General features: G+C 35.0%; 1 protein-coding gene across 1 annotated transcript in view; it reads left to right on the top strand.

Annotated features, from left to right (window-relative positions):
- The first annotated feature begins 346 nt into the window (after positions 1–346).
- Positions 347–17501, top strand: part of NOVA1 (neuro-oncological ventral antigen 1) — a 145748-nt gene continuing 128593 nt past the window's right edge. Inside the window, exons 1-2 of the mRNA XM_010078473.1 lie at positions 347–478; positions 1387–1530. The gene's annotated coding sequence lies outside the window, so the exon portion shown is untranslated. The remainder of the gene's footprint in view (positions 479–1386; positions 1531–17501) is intronic.

A 17501-nucleotide genomic window follows, 5' to 3' on the forward strand; every position in this document is an offset into this window, starting at 1 on the left:
ACTCGCTAGTTAACGTGCTGCTCTGCCTGGAGGAGATGAGTTATAACGGGACCAGCATCTGCTCTATCCGTTTGCTCTGGAGTCATCATAACAATGCACCGAGGCAGAGGTGAATTTATTTGCCCGGTGTGAAGAGCAGCGGGCTGGCTGTACGCGGTGCATGGTTCAGCCGGCTCTGTGAATAGGGGTGGGCACGGCTGTCACACGCAGGCACTTCGTGAGACGCTTGTAGTCTCGGATAAGAGAAGTGAGGTGAACTAGGAGCGTCTCTTCTGCTTAGGGGAAAAAAATAACAACTTTTTGAAACAGGTTTCATGATAAAAATCTTGATATCCATGCCAATGAGATGTTGCCTTAATTACTAGGGAGAGCCTAAGTCTGGGGAAGCAGCGGACCCTTATTGTCTTGCACTTTTTCAGAGCCGGTTACGGAAGGTCCTTAGAGTTCAGTGTAGCTGGATTTAGCAGTTGGGGTGAGGGCACAGATAATTGTGCAGTTGCCGAATCAGACTGGGAATATTTTTTTCTTTTTTCCCCCCTTCTATTCATGTTATATAGTTTTCTTCCTGTTCCGATTGTGTGCTTTAACGCTAGTGGTGGGTAGAGGACTGGCATTGTCTTATCTCGTCACCTTTTAAGTGTATTTAAAATAAGAGACTTAGGCTTTTGATCAATTGGGAAAAATTCTTCTTAATGTCCTTTAATTAATGAGCTTAAAAGAGATCATTGTCGCTTAAGAAGTGCTAAAGGAATACATCAGGATTACTTAGGCGAGTGATTCCATAGGCACCATGTTGAGTTGTTTTCTTGGCAGTGTCTGAAATGCTTGGAATAAAACCCCACTTTTTGGGTGGGTTATTTGGTAGCAGAGTAGTCGTTTTGCTCACTTAAGAAGAATGCAGGCAACAGCTAATTGCTATTCTCATGTGTTTGCTAATGACAAACAAATAGCCCATCAGAATTTACAATTCATTCTTTCTTAGTCTTGGCATTTCTTTGCAGTATTTTCAGGCAAGGTTGTGGTTGTCACTAGGCACGTTTTCGTACAGGGCTTTATCTTTTTTTAAAAGGGTCCGATCACTTATGTGTGCTGTGGTTACCATTGGGAAGAAATCCACCTTTGAAATATAATTTGTATTTTACTGTTATTCTTTTACAGAATTAAGGAATCTATGTGGATTCTCTAATTTGGTCAGAATAAACGTACATATTTTAAAATGTCAAGGCATAGTGTAGACATGTCTTGTAGAATGACGCAACTGGTTAGATGTAAATACATGAGTTACTGGATGAGTTGAAAGATGTAACATTTTGTTTATTTGTGGGTCTGGGGCGGGAAAACCAAAGTTTATAAGCCATATTAACCATGCATATCTCAATTTTTCAGAGGATGGCCAGTATTTTCTAAAGGTCCTCATACCTAGTTATGCTGCTGGATCTATAATTGGGAAGGGAGGACAGACAATTGTTCAGTTGCAGAAAGAGACTGGGGCCACCATCAAGCTGTCTAAATCCAAAGATTTTTACCCAGGTAGGTGCAAAAATTAGCCAATTCTTTTTTCTTCTTCTTTTTTTTTTTTTTTTTTTTTTTTTAAGTCTCAAGGGATATAGTGTGTTTTGTATATTGACGAGTAAGCTTCCAGTGCAGCTGGAAGCATTATTTATCACAAAAGTATGTTACAAAGTGCAACAGTGAATATAAATGTTCTGTTTGTCTTGGTGTAGGGAGTGGACTGGGCGCTAACTGCTTCAAATATGTTTAAAGATGTTTACAATGTTTCTGCAAAATAATATTTTCATTAACATTATGATTGCTTTGTTTTTAGCTTAAAAAAAATCTAGGCTTAAGGAACCAGCTTGACAGCTGGCCTAAAAATAATTGTTCGTTTGAAGTTTCCAGACATTGTAATGACAATTAAGCTAGAATGAGTAAAAATGAGAGGCCGCCTCTTAAAGAATGGGCCATTTACTTTAAATCCATTATGTACCTTCTTTCTGCTTCACTGCTTTGTTCACTGGCTCTGGAGTGAAGTAAAGAGGACAAGTGCTGCTCTTTAGATATTCTTTATATTATGTTTATCATGATGGTGGAAGAAAGGTCTATTATGAAAGTAAAATACTTTGGATGATTCAAGAAGTCAGTATTTTATATAAACTGTATTAATGCACAAGGAAGAAGTTTTAAATATTTGCATATACCAATTATAAATGCCTGATTTAGCACTTCTCCTTTATGATTTCTGAAGAGGGAGTCTTAGGTAATGATATACAGGATTTTAACTTCTGCAATTGAATAATTCTTTTTTTCCTAAAGAGGAACAAATAAGTGTTGTGTAATTGAGCTTTGTGCTAGAGGACTTTTTAAAAACTGATGTGAAGTAATAACATAGCTAACACATTTTTGGTGTTTTGATATTGTTATTTGGAAGAATAACTGGTGATTTAGAATTGAGTTGACTACCTGTTACCAGCTCTTTTCTGTGGGGAGAAATAAGAGCTGCTTTGCATTTGATGTAACTTAACAAGATTGCTGAATTCTACAAAATAGTGAAGACAGTTGGTATAGATATAAACAGAACACTAATGTTGAAACATTTAGCTTTTTCATCCTATAACTTTAGTGTCAGGCAGAAGTGGATAATTTTTTATTAATGGAGAGATTGTGGTCTATTTACAATGATGATTTTTGTTGTGGAAATTTGAATGCACCTGTTGTACATCTCCTTAGTGAGTGTAGTTTATAGTACTTAAATGTCAGAAGTTAAAATGATGCGTGCAGATTTTTCCTGTTGAAAGATACAGTTTATGAACTGATATTTGTTATCTTTGTGGTTTTTTCTTTTTTACCTTACAAAGTTAGAAAAAATGCTCTTTTATTTTGAAAGGTATGTTAGGGTGGGGAAAAAGAAATCAATGTAGAATTGTGAAAACTCTTGGAAGAAATAAAAGCATTCAAAAGAGCCTGATTGCAGAATTAATAACATAATCTGGGTAAAGAGCTGCAATAGTAAGTTAAATTCACTGTCAATAGATGAAAATGAAATAGATTTTCTGCATTATACATGAGGTGGTATCAGATATGCAAGGATGTTACAGAAAATTGGTGTTTATGAAGAATATTCCAAATACCAAATTACAAGCCTTTTCATTTAACTATAGTTTATTTACACTCAGTTGGAAAGGATGCTCCAAAGATTAGATCTTTTGTTCAGTGCTCTAGCATAGTTCTTCTGTTTTCTGATTAAATCAGAATTACATATTTTTTTGTGTAGCAAATTGTAAAGATACTGTGGTAGTAGCTGAAGAACCTTTGAAAAATAAAAACTAGCAAGCTAGAATGGCATGAATAAAAATATTTGTGACATGAACACATTCTCTCTTAAAATCAGGAGTAATAATATAAATAACTAGGGCAGCGAGGATAAAGCAGTTTCACTGTAACAGGTGCAAATGAAGTTCCAGTTTGACTTCATACAGTCTGCTTTGAATTTGCAGCCGCTTTGCGTCGTATGGAAAATGAGTGTTTTAAGGAAGTTGATGGCTGATACCTGCTAAAGCATGGAACAGGGATGAGAAGTGGATTCCAGTGTGACTAGCTCTCATTAGTCTTTCTGTTTGCGTTTGACTACCAGCCCATGGAATTTTCGGAGGTCCTTGCATTCCCCGAGCTGATGGCTTTTGGGTTTCTTCCAGACTCTTGTGCTCATATAGCATCAGGGAATACAAACCTTGTGAAATAGCTAATATAAAGATATGGTTTATTTTTCTTACAAAGTTTCTTAAACAATTATTCTGTTTTCCTAATAGAAGTTACTTAGTCCTTACCTCTGATGCTTGTGACTATAAATGTGTGTGATGTACATTTCACTGTGGAATGTTCTCTTGCTGAAGCTTCTGTGAAACTTTTCTGTTTTTCCGAAAAGTTTTATCACAGTCTGAGTAATTTGCTGTTTGGAAGGGAGAAGGCTGGTTGTAATACAGAAGTCATAAGTAGTTCCTATGATCTAATAGTGTTCTTTTTTTTTTTTTCCTCTGTGATATAGGACTTCAGTATGCAGACTGGTTTCTGTTGGAATTATTTTTGTGCATCAAAAGGTGACATAATTACTGAAGAATTATATGGCAGCTCTAATTACAAGAAATTGAAGGAAAAAACAGCTTTTCACTGAACACTTTAGTTTACAAAATAGGAAGCAGTATATAAATACGTTATCGTCCACTACAGTCCTATTTTTTGAGTACACAATTTATCATTCTCTTTTCAGGTTACCAGCTGACTGTTTCTAATTGTCTGGACTTCTGCAATTTGACTTTGGTTATTGTGCTTAGATTATTCCTGATTCTTTTATGTTCAGGCTTGTCCCCCTAGATTAGTAGGAATTAAAATGGCAAAATATGCCCTACTTCTAAACTAAATTGTGCTGATCCTTTGTGCAAACAAATACAGAGTGTGTATTGACTAGTAGGTTCTGGTCCAAAATTTTAGTACTGATGTAGCCATGCTGCTTTAATATTGACGAAGTGAACTTCATAAAGAAAGTGGCCATTCTGTGAAACTCTTTTGATGTGTGGTTTTATTTTGAATAATATAAAAGAGTCAGTATTTCTGTTGTATTAAGCTCTCATTGTCTTATCTATTTCTCCATTCTGAATTATAGTGAGCGCTCGACTGGAAACTACTCTGGACATATGTATTTTTTTTTCTGTTGAGAATGCTGGAGCACACTCGTGCTTGCTTTCTCTCTCATGCACTCTTGCTCTCTCTCTGCGCTCCTGCGCTGGTCTCACACATACACACACACGTGCACACATGCACAAAATTATGTTACATCGCATCATGTTTATCTTGCAACAGGATCTTGCCTGGTCTGAACTTGGCACTTGAGTGAATTTGAGCTCGGTCAGTGTTTTTCAATTTATTGGAATATGAAGTCATATGTGTACTGAAATTAGATCACATTAAGAGTAGAGATTAATAAAAACATAATTAAATGGGAATAAGGTTTTACTGCTTTTAACAATAGATTAGCTGTGTTGTTTTTAAAGCTGATTTCTAATCAGTAGTGATCTAAATGTTTGGAGAATACGCAAGGTGGGACTTTCCCCTCCCGTGTCACGTAGAGAGTGTATGAAGTGTTGTGTGGCTATTGTTATGTTTTTACCAAGTGACTTGTATTTGAGATGTTTAGTATTTGAATATCAGATATTTTGGAAACATTTGTGTATTATGGGGGGATCATCTGGCTAACCTATCTGCAAATACCCTTTCGAAAAGTCTCTTATTCTGACTCTTAAAAACCTTTCAAACACGTTGAATGTGTAAGTAACACAACTTGATTTTATAATTAATAAGTTCACTTTCTAGCTTCATTACTCCTATTAAGCTGTTAGGAAAGGGGAAGGTATAATATGTCAAGCTTGGTTCACCGTTATTTTTTCCTTTATATAATAAAGGAATTGTCATTTTAATTTATAACTCATAAAGATAACCTAAAGTCTAGTAGGGAAAAGAATCTGTTTTAAAAATCAACACTTGAAATAATGTTGAAGTGAAATACTGCTTTTTCAGCTATGGAAGATAAAGGAGGGTAATGGAGAAGTGAGAATGGTGTTAGTTATTAGCTGTCTGTTGTCATGGTTCCTTGGAGGTAGTTTGTCATACATCAGTAAATGCATCTTGCTTTTATTCTTGATACTTCTATTTTTTTCTAAAGTGTTAATGTTAGCTAGTTAGAGACTTCATAAGTATATATCTAAGATTTTCCGATTCTGTTGTAAACATTTACTTATATGAGTAAATTTGCGGATAATGGGTCTGAGGAAATGACTAAAATAGTGAATAGAGGTTTCAGAAGTGGAATCTAGAGCTGCACAGGTTTGTAAAGTAATCACTGGAATCACTGATCTTTCTGCTAGTTTAAAAAAAAAGAAAAAGACCAAGCACCAAAACCCCCCAAGTGTTGATTGCCAGCTGTTCAGAGAGATAATTCTCAGTTGGACAGTTGTCTGTTGCCTGGTTACTGGAACAGAATAAAAAAAAGTTAGCTTGTTAGCCAGCAGATCCTTAGTATTTTACACTTAAAAGGAAGCTGAAACTGGGTATGTAACTTGGTATAATCTTGAGATTGTTACATATCTAACTCACGCGGTGTACTGTTGCTTAGGAGCTTCTCATTTAGTAGGCTTAGAGAAATTTTGAGTGGAAGTTTAAGTAGAAGTTTTGCACTGATTTCTTCTGCATGTAGGGCCTTATTCATATTAATGAGTGAATAAACTTTGGGACAGTAAGTGGCTTTGTTACACAGTGTCTTGTATAAGGAAGGTTTAAACCAACTTGTGATAGATTTGGAATGATACACGCTAAAGGTACGTACACTTTGTTGGCAAAAAAAAAAAAAAAGAACAAAGCAAGAATGGCTGTTATCACAGGGAAATGCCAGATTTAAAGATTTTCAGCTTTTTTCTTTTGATTGGTTTTGACTAGTTTTCAATATAATTGAAAAAACAAATGATATTCAGGAGATTAGAAGGCTTGTGTAGATGAAGGTGCTTCTAGTAACAGTATTGGTTTTTTATAAGCTTGAGACTTCTGTAAAGCAATTATTTATTGAGAATATATATTTTCTGGACTCATGCATTCTGGGAAAAAAAATGCAAAACAAACCCAAAACCTGAGAAAAACATCCAAAGTTGGTGTGTACTGAAAATTTTAAATTTGCCTCTTTCAAAAAGATTGAAATTTCCATACAATACTTCCGTGGTGTTTTGCAGGTAGATCAAAATTTTAATGGATATTTGTCAGATCATAGGTCTTGGAGCTAATATTTAAAAATATAAAAAGGGAGTCTCTGAATCTCATAGTTGTTTTCCTCTTCTCTCTCATGCAGTAAAAGAAACGTGTTCTTACTTTTCTTAATGGGTGCAACAAGCAGTACCTTTTTCAAATACTCTTTTATCTGGTTTGTGTTTTAATTATTTGCATTAACGTAGACACTGTCTTCACCAGTTGACCACAGAATTTATTTTGTCAGGGATCAGTAGCTTTTTGTCTAGGGGAGAAAACCTTGGATTTAGTGAATTTGTCAGACTGGCTTTTAGAAATGGAGCATGGAGGGATTTGGGAGAAGGGCTTGTGCCTGATTGCTATCTCATTTCCATCTTTGGACACAGCTCTAGCATAAAGTTAAGCAACATCTGTAAAGATTTAACTGGCAAACATCTCTTTGGGACTCATTGTTGCATCCTGCAGCAAGTGCAGTCAGCTTTGCAGTCCATCTTAAAAAGAGGTTAGTTTGTTTTTTAACATTTCTCAGTAGGCCAGCGGGAGTTAATGACTTGGTGAGGAGTGTGGTAGTTGTCAGTTGTCCAGTGTTGGAATGCTGCAGGTAATTGGGCTGGACTGGTGAGAGTTGTGGCAGTGTGCTTCTCACGTTGCACTGCAGCTGCTGTTGATCTTAATTAATCTGACCCTCAGAGGCTGCAGTGTCATGGTATAAAGCTCAATACATACTAGAAGTGGAAAGGCTGCTTTTTCAACTCTTATTGATGGTCATGTTTCTGGGTAGGCCTTCTGGTTTTCTAAGGGGATTTGTTTGACACTAGCATAAAATTCTTAATGTACTTCAATCTAAAACTGTAATACATTTTTCCTGTTTATCAAATGTATCTGTGGAGTAATGAAGCTGATAAACATGTTTTTGAAATGTCACCGTTATAATGGACTTAGCAAAAATATCTGTGTTTATTCTGAAAACAAATATAATTGCCTGTAAATGAAAAGAGCTATATTGTTCGAATCTGGTATGAATTTCTGGTGTATTGTAGTATGCTCTGTAGTGGGGTATGCTTGGTTGCTCGTGCTGGCTAGCTCAGTCTTTTGATTCTTTTAAGGATTTCTAGTAACACGCAGACATGTAAAATTGGAATTAGGTATTTGGCAGTTGGAATACATGAATGTGCTGTGCATGTGCGAGACTATTAATTTACTGCAGATATACTATCTTCTTCCTGACTGCATGACATGGCTTTAGGAAACTGGTCAGGTTCCTTACATTCAGCCTGGTATTCAGGGCCATTCTGTCTTTCCATCCCCCAAAGGAAATATCAAACCAGAGTTTGGCCTAGAGATCTTTTACATGTTACATTACAGACTTGTGAGGGTCTGTTCTATCCTATTTTTGTTTTGAGTTCAGGGGTGTCTTCATACCCATTTGTGATTATTCATAGCAATATAAGAATTAACTACGTTGCTTGTATTTGAATTGAAAAATAGAGAAATTATTGTCAAGATACTCTGTTTTAATTTCCTCTATATTTAAGACATATTAAATACTTTGATGCATAATGAAATGACATCTATCTGAATTCCCATCCCCCCCATATTAACTTGTTTTCACTTTAACATATTTGATAATTAATTATCGTTGACTCTGATTGGGGTTTACTTAATATTAAGCATGCTGTTCTTGATTATAGCCAAGCATTAAAAGTCATTTGCAAGTACTTAACTGGTCTGATTGAAATGTCAGTTTAAGGCAGTATTTGGAAACATGTCTGTAGAAGCTAGCTCCCAACTGTACAATGCTAGCATGCCTTTTTTAACTTTTGAATATGAATTTATCACTCTTTGCTTGAGATAGTTATGAGCATTGCTCTTCTTGACTTCTGAATTGCTATACATTTGGTGTAAGGATTAAGTGTTCTGCATAACTGGTGGACCAAATTAAGTCTCTATGAATGGCCAGAGAACACAGGTTGCTGTATGAGACGGCTGATGTAAATAACTAGCTATATGACCAGATAGCACTTGAAAGAATAATGTATTAGGGACCAGGTTTAAAGTTATACATTGGTGATATGAATGATCTGGGGTCAGATCCCTTGTAAGGGTGGAAGAGATACCCTTGTCAATGTATATGAAAGGGATTATGTAACATTAGCATTTGTTGGATATAAGGAAGCATGAATCTCGGACAAAATTTCATATTTGCCTGGTCTTGTAGGTTTTGATTGTGAAAAGACTAAACATCTGTTTTTCATCATTGATCTCTCACTGCATCCTGCAGGGCCTGTCACCTCAGCATTGACAGGATCAGATGAAAAATACAATCGATGTGTTGACATTTTTTTGAGAATCACTCAGGTAAGATTACTTGTTATACAGAACTACAGTGAAATTCATGGCTGCTGCTAATGTTTCACCAGTTGGAGCCTTTGCATTCTCAATCATTAATTAAATTAGATACTGAGGTTCTCTGCATGTTCCCTTGTTTCTATTTTAAAAGCACTTTTTGTGCCTTGCTCAGTGCCATTTAACTCTCTTGTAATTTCCCACATAAAGAGCTTCACACATTTGTACTATTTTCCCCCACTTCATAGAGTGGCACCTGTTTGCTTGACTCAAGAACCATAGTGCACAACTCCAAAGCTCTTGGAAGATTTGTATGTACATGTACTTTATTTTATTTTCAAATAGTGACTTCTTTTTAGATTCTTCATTGGCAATATGGGGAAGAAAATTCTCTGTAGAGAACCAGATAATCTGAGGCAGCAGCTATTTATCATCTTCCTAGTGTGTTCTGAACTCTGATTTTCAAACTGTACAAGAAAAATTACAAATATTTAACTGACTATACAGCTGTGGAGTCTTTCTTTTTACAACATAAACTATTGAAAATATTTATATGAATTAATGCACTGGAAAAGTAGGAAATGGCAGGTGTCCGTTCAGTTGGCTTCATTGAGCATCCAGTGTGCTTATGGAATTAAAACTATATCAGACTGTCTTCCCAAAGTATTGGGCAGTTGGAATATCATGGCTATGAGAGAAGAGGGAGGAAAGACCAGTTTGGCCATATGCCGAGTTGGAGCTTGGTCCAGCTGAGGTTTACATTTTGTCCCCATCTGTAATCTGGCGTTAGGAAATGTCAGCGTAGAGGTAGGATAGTGTGCAGTAATAGCAGCAATTCAGGTGCTGCAGCAGATACTGTTTTGGCAGCAGTATTAAGCTGGAGTTATGGAATATTTATGTTTTATTGTAATCTGGCAGCCTACCAACACACACAAAAAAGGGAAATAGGTGGCTTTTTAGCAATTTATTGACCTGGATTTGAAGAAAACTTCTGTGGAACAAGAGAGGCTCTTCCAGCATTCTGTTTGTGCTGATTTTTAAAGGTCTGCAATGAAACACTGCTACTGGATGCCTTAAAGCTTTATGAAAATAATTTGTTGCAATGAAAAGTATTAGACATAGAACATGTATGGGGTTTGTTTTCCATCTTGCATGTGTGTGCACACTTCATTCTTTGTATGTCTTCTACTTATTAGTATTGGATGAGCACTTGGCGGCTGTCAATCTAAAGTAAAAATGGATTCCCCAGGGGCTCTTTAGAATTAAATCACTTCCTAACTTTTGAGTCTTTTACTGTGCAGTGCAGCACACCTAAGTCTGATAGTTTTTGTTGAGATTACTCTTCCTCAAACAGCATGTAATTTCTAGCATAGTGAAATGCTCACAAAAAAAAGAAGTGTTAACTTTACAAAGATTTTTTTGGGGGATATAAAGTTTTGTGGTTTTTTTTTAATGTGGTAATGCCAAGTGCTCATCTAGTATTTGCACTGCTTTTAACAATAATAAAATATGTACTTTATAAACTGCCTAGTTCTGTCTGGATCTATATCTGTGACTAGCTGTTATAGTAAGTGCCAATATGATGCATTAAATGAATACATTCTTTTTTTTTCTGATTAATTGATTCCAAATAACCAGAAAAAACATGAGACAATTTTGTGTGATGAGCAGGTAAACTCCTGGGATTAGACAGGAAAGAGCCTCTATAAAAAGGAAGTTACCTTGTGTAGCCAATAGCTTGTTGTTTTACTTAAGTTGATAATGACTTATTTCCCTGAATAACTAGTATTTAGAAGAAAGAAACAAATGGCTTCTCAGGTAGCCAGATATTAAATCAGTTAGGTCGTTAAAACCATGTTCTTAAGTGTATGTAGAAATCTACATGTAATTGCTAACCTTAGAGCTTCAGTCTTGCATGTTCTTGATGAGAAAATCAATGACATGGGCAGCTATATTTGTCTTCCTTTAGGTTTCCTATACATTTTAAAAATAAAACCCCTTTGTTTTGTGCAAATGTTTTATAACCTTCTAGTCTTATAGACATAGAGTAGTGGTAGCAAAGTCAGTGTTTGAATTAAATACTATATTTATACCTAGTTAATTTTAATTTTTATTTCTGTTTTTAAATGACACTTTGATTAGTAACTAATCATTCTCTTGTTTCTGTATTATCTTTTCCAGTGGCTGATGTTTTTGATAGTACTTACTATTTGAAAGAATGTGGGTTTTGGTATTCAGAAGTAGTTCCAGTTCTGTCCTTCATACTTTGTTAGTTTAACACTTAATGATTTGGAGGGTGCAGGCAAGAGAAGGGCATAGAATTTAGTCATCTATAATTATAAAATAAGTTCCTTGTTTTTTCCCTTCTCCAACACACGTGCATATGCTCAGAATGAGAAAAAATAAACTCATTGTTTGTCCACCTTTTGTCTTTTTTTGATGGAATAACTTATGGTGCGTAAATTACTGCTGTACATGCAGTGTTGGCTAGTCCAGGGAATTGTTAAATTTAATCTTTTGCGAAATTCTTTGTGTGTTTTCTTTTGTAAAGAAGTCTCTGCTTATAAATATTGGCAGCTTTGTATTGGCTGTCTGAAGATAATTGATTTTTTTCATTATTTATTTAAGTATTTGGGTTTTTACTAGGATGGGAGTTGTGATTTCGGTGCCTTATTTCTTGCAATACAAACTTCCAGATGTGATGACAACAGTTTACTAAGGGTTGTGGTATTTCAACTGCAATTAAAATTTGGTTACGTTTTCCTAAAAATTTTCATATAGTTAAATAGGCTCCTGAGATAATGCAGGAAATTTTTTCAGTGAGACTTTCTCACATATCAGATCAGAATAGGTGATCTTAATTCTCTTGGTAGTTGTAAGTATGAAGGTGTCTTAATTTGGATGGTTTTTTCCTGTCAAAGATTCTGTGAACACCAAACTAAGAAAGTATGTAGGGGTTTTGGTGTAAATTAGTATTTATTAGTAGCACTGTTTTTGTGTGGTGAGGTTTTCATATTGTAAAGTATGCTTACTTGAGAGCTGCAGATAAGATGACGATGGCTATCTGACATTCAGGTCAAGTGTGCTTAAAACTAGAAGTATTTCAGGAACTAATATAAATTTCATATTTGCAGTATGACCTATTTCAGTAGGTCTAGAAAGAGGTCTAATGTTGCAATGCTAATTTAGAGGAAAAAGTGTTGTTAGTAGTTATCTGCTGAATTGTAATGTAGTTTATTGGCAAACCGAGGGAATATGATGCCATATTTTATGTGAAGTGATCCCAGTTTATAAAGACACAGATATATGAACTGTAGTGCAGATTCAGATCCATAGATGTTCTGGAATCCTCATAGATAAGTCTCTATGTGGAGGGAAAGACCAAGATACTTTAGGACATGTGAATAGACTTTCTCTCTCTATTGAATAATTTTCAAGGTTTCCCTCTGCTTGAAGCAGGTTCCATTGTGTTAATCCCTTTAGAGTGCAGCAGTTTTCACATAGCATTTAAATGCTGGATTCTAAGGGGATTATCATTTCCCCAATTTCTTTTTCCCTTGCTCAAAAGCAAAATATGTTTTTTTTTTTTTTTTTTGTTGGATTTCTGTATAGTTGTTTCTTCTAGGTAGAAATAACTTAGCAGTGCCATCTGCTTCAAGGTGTGGGATCTCCCCTATATTTGCCCCCTTCCATGGGGGAAAAATGAGGAATCTTGCTAAACAGGCCAATTTACTAATGCTGAAGATTGTTAGTAAGACGTATTTAATCCAAGAAGTACTATGTGTATGCTGCTTATTTGGGACAAAAACAGTGATGCAGTCTCAACAAGTATTTGATTTCACTTTTTAATCTTAAAGTTATTTTTTGGAGCTCCAGGTTTTCCCCCTAGAAACCTTTATATTCTGAATCTCAGAGTAGTAGTTTAACATGTTCTGAATGCTAGAAAATTTGTAGTTTATTTTGTAAGCACTTTAACATTTGTCTTCTTTTTTACTTCCACTTTTATATTTGGTGTTCAGAATGGAAATTCTACCAGTAAAATATAATTCATCCCTTTGATGAATTTTTGATGAGTTTTTGTGGTAAGTAAAACTTCCCATTTTTAGATATGGTGAAGATTTATTAGAAGTAATCAAAACCTGATGAATTGTTTCCCTTTGTGTTGCTTGAGATCAAATATTCCACTGACGTTGAGCATTTCTTAAAGTTATCCAAACTCTTCATGTGTGCAAGTTAGTACAGTGAGATACAGTTCTTCCATCTTTCCACTGCTGATGTTCTATTACTTTCAGCAAAAGAGAATACAAATTCTTTTTCTTGTCTCTTAAGCATAAAGGCTGAAAATGAGAATTTCCTTCCTGTTTGCCACTGCCTCCCAGGAAAGTGAGTAGGAGACACTCCTACAAAGGCAGTAAAATTACCAGCAGTTTCTGTATGCAAACATTAAATTCAGGTAAGTAGTGGATTTACGTGAGGTGGAATATGCATCCTGTCTGCATAGTCCCATATTGTTGTGTTTTCACATAGGGATAGATGAATAGTAGTGTATGTTAAAAAAAAGATAAATATATATGATTCCAATTTAGATCTTTTGGTAAAACACTTCTTTCTTTCTAAGGGTTTTCATTTTTTCTGGCAAAGGAATGCTTTTCTTTTTCCTGGTGGTCATCTATGGTAGTTAACATTTCCTTCTGCCTTTTCCTCTGAGGAGGAATGTGTTCTTGCTATTTTCTAGCCTTGCAAATAGTTGTAATTGAATTTTTTCAGCTGGATAGAGCTGTTTAACTCTGTATTTGGAGATGTCTTTCTTTCTACATTCAATTTTAGAATAGTCAAGTAAATGATGAATACAGGAATAACGCATGTGCTTTGGTGAGGATCATGTGGGATGCCTTTTCAGTTATGAACAGATGTTTATAAAAAATAGGTATATAATGCAGATTATCAGTATGAACTAGCCAAATATGCCAAAAGAGGAGAACATGTATAAGTTTTATAGCCTTCTCTTTTAGTTGATGATCTCTTTGCAAGAAAAATTACATTGCTTTAAAAGTTCCTTGCAATTTTTTTTAGCCCTTTACTAATGCGAAAAGCAGGACTAGTGATAAAAACTTGGTGTATATAGTAAAATGTTTTGTAATTGTCTTATTCTTTGGCTTTGCTTAAAACATGTCTGGATTTTCTGTTTTTGAAAGAATAATTCTGTGACTTTATGTATAGACTGGCTTTTTAATATATTTGTAAATCTGTTCAGTAATTCCATGTAGGGAAAAACTGGCTTTATGTTAATATATGTCAGTATTGCTAAAATGTCCACTTTAAAAGAGAAACATTAGATCTAATTAATACTCAGTCAAAAATCCTCTTCAAACTAAACATTTGCTAGAATCTGTTTCCATTTGCAAATAAGTGCTCTCTTTACAAGCCTTAGTGTTATTTTTTTTGGTCCAACATGCTTGTTTTATTTTAGTTTTGAAAGGTGGAAATAAAAATTTATGGAGAAGTATGGAACTGACTAAATTATCAAAAATTATCTAAACAATTAATGGGAAGGATTCTGTAGTTAAGTTCTAATTGGAATGTTAAAAGACAGGTAAACTTTCTAAACATAAAATCTAAGGAAATATTTGGCATTTTGACTTAATAGTAATCGTGAAGTCAAACTGTCCTGTTTTTTGTTATTTTTACATAAAATGTTTTAACTCATCTTTTAGAAGGATTATTTGGACTTTATATCCGGGAGTAGACTGATGAAGTATGTATGGAAGAAGTTGAACATATACACTATTCTGCTTTTCAGTAAGGAAAAAAGTTTAAATACTTTGGGTTTTCCTATATTCTGGATAGTCCAGTTTATACAAGCCTTTATTGTTTTAAAACTCTAAAAAAATTATTTATTGAAAATCAAAATCTAAAAGAATGTTTTGGTTTGGTGTTCAAATTCTAATGCCTTTCAAATTATTTTAGCAAAAAAACAAAACAAAACAAAAACAAACTATTTTTTTGCATTATTTTGTCTTTCTTTAAGCTTAATAGAAACCTTCTGTAAAGGTAATTGCAGGTTCAAGGACTTGATGCTTATTTAAAAACAAACAGGAAAAACTAGAGAGGCACTTAAACTCTTGTATGTTCTCATTTATAATGTAAACTGTGTTTTTAGAATAAGGTATGTTCAAGTATAGCTTGATACTTTCTGCTTTCTGTTGGAAGTTATCAGAAATACCACCTACAGTTTGTGAGAACTGAGGGTGACAGTGGAAAATGCAGTTGATGAGCAAGTGACATATCTATACCTTTATTTTGTACTCCTGAATAAGATCCAAAATAATTTAGAATGACGGCTGCATAGTTAGTTAGATGCTAAGGTGTTGACTGCTTGTTTCCGTGCACATTTTGATTTTATTGTATAAAAACACATGGTCCTGTTTGAGTTGCAAAGGGAGAGATTAAGATTACATAATGTTTCATGGTAATTATATGTGAGCTCTTTGCTTATTTACGCAAAGAAACATTAAAAAAATTCGCTCTGAACAGCTGAAGTGACACCAAGCACCAGCTGGGGAATCAGAAATTAAATATTTTAGGGCATGATTTGTATTGCACTGCAGTTAGAATGTATGATTCTGCAGTAGCAATTGTTCTGAGTGAGGTCAAATTGCACATGAAGAAGGAACACAAGTGAGGTCTGTCTTCATTGCAACTGATGTCTGCGCACGTGCTGTTTTACAGTAATTTTTAATCACATGCAAAACTGGGAGAATGACTAACTTGATTGTTTTATTTGTCTATTGTCAGTTAAGACTTAGGATGTCAATAGGTGAATTAAAGACTTGAAAGGAAAAATAAGAATTGAAAATACTATGTTTTAGAAACTTTTTCTTACAATTAAAATTAATTTTTCACCTTAGCATTTTACTAATTAGAAAGCTAAAAGCATTACTGAAACATTAGAGAAACTTGATCAAATATATTTTTTCTCTTTTTTTTACATGTAGTGTTCTGCATGTTAAAAATACAGTATTGACCTTTGTTATTATAAAAGATAGCATTTTCTGTTTTCAGATAAAGCAGTGCATTTTGACACATTGTTTAAAAACTAGAACAGCTCTGCATATGAAAACACAAACTGTGATAATTAGATAGATATGCCATATGTGGTAGCTTAAGTTGGCATATATCTCAAATGGCATGTTTAATGTACTGTGTAACTGGAATTAGTAATTTTACAGCTGAAAACTGTTAGTTCAGTTATACTGACTCCCTCTCATGAACCTGTAGGTAATGATGGCAGACCTTTTTCTTTGCAAAGCCCTGCTTCTGATAACTTAAGACATAGTTATAAGCAGCTGTATTTTTTCTGGAATCTTTGACTAGTGTGTGTTCCCCATAATACTGTAGTGATCTATGTACTTCAGAATTCTAAGACTTTTAAAAATAATGTTACAGTTAGTATTGAGGGATGGTCAGAATGTTTGCTGTAATAAAATGTCTATAATGAGGAAAGAAGGAAGGTTGTTTTTTCTATATAGCCTGTTTTTCTCAGTGCAGAACTTGCCTCACTTTTTACATTTTTCACTTTTTTTGACAACAAATTGTCAACCCTAAGCACTTGAGAATTGTTAAAGGTTAAAATCTTCACACCTGGCCTTTCCACACTGTGTAGCTGGATAAAATCACTGGTCATGCGTGACAGAAGGGTCAAAGGAGAAAGGCAGGACTTCTGAGTATGTCTGGGGTGGAGTTAAATTTTTTTTCATAGCAGCTTGTATGGTGCTAGGTTTCAGATTTGTGACCAAAAAAAGTGGTGACAGCACACTCATATTTTAACTGTTGCTGAACAGTGTTTGCACAGTGGCAAGGCTGCCTCTGTTTTTCACTCTGCCCATACCCCCAGTGAGCAGATTGGGCGTGCAGAAGTTGAGAGGCACAACCAGGCAGATGGCCTGAACTGACTACAGCTGTTCCATGCCATATAAAATCATCCTAGCAACAAAATAGAGGGGAGTGGGTTTTAGCTAGTGTTTTACTCTGAGAGCAGCTGGGCAATGGTCTACCTGTTGGATGTGATGAGTGATTGCCTTTATCACTTTTGGTTTTATTCTTCTTCCTCTTTTCCTTCACTTATTCAACTATCTTGACTCAGATTTTTCTTGGTTTTGCTCTTCCTGTTTTCTTCCCCCATCCTGCTGAGCAAGAGAGGGTGTGTGAGTGAGGAGCTTAGTGTGGGCTTAGCTGCTAGCCAGGTCAGCCCATCACAGGGATTGCGAACCTTTGTGTGTTGTGTAAACGTTCTGCCTTTCTAAAAAATGTAAGGGGGTAAAAACCCCAAAACTTCACTGAATTTTGTCTTGGTATACTGACACGACTCTGCT

This window comes from Pterocles gutturalis, unplaced genomic scaffold (assembly GCF_000699245.1).
Source record: "Pterocles gutturalis isolate BGI_N339 unplaced genomic scaffold, ASM69924v1 scaffold1833, whole genome shotgun sequence".
Lineage (NCBI taxonomy): Eukaryota > Metazoa > Chordata > Aves > Pterocliformes > Pteroclidae > Pterocles > Pterocles gutturalis.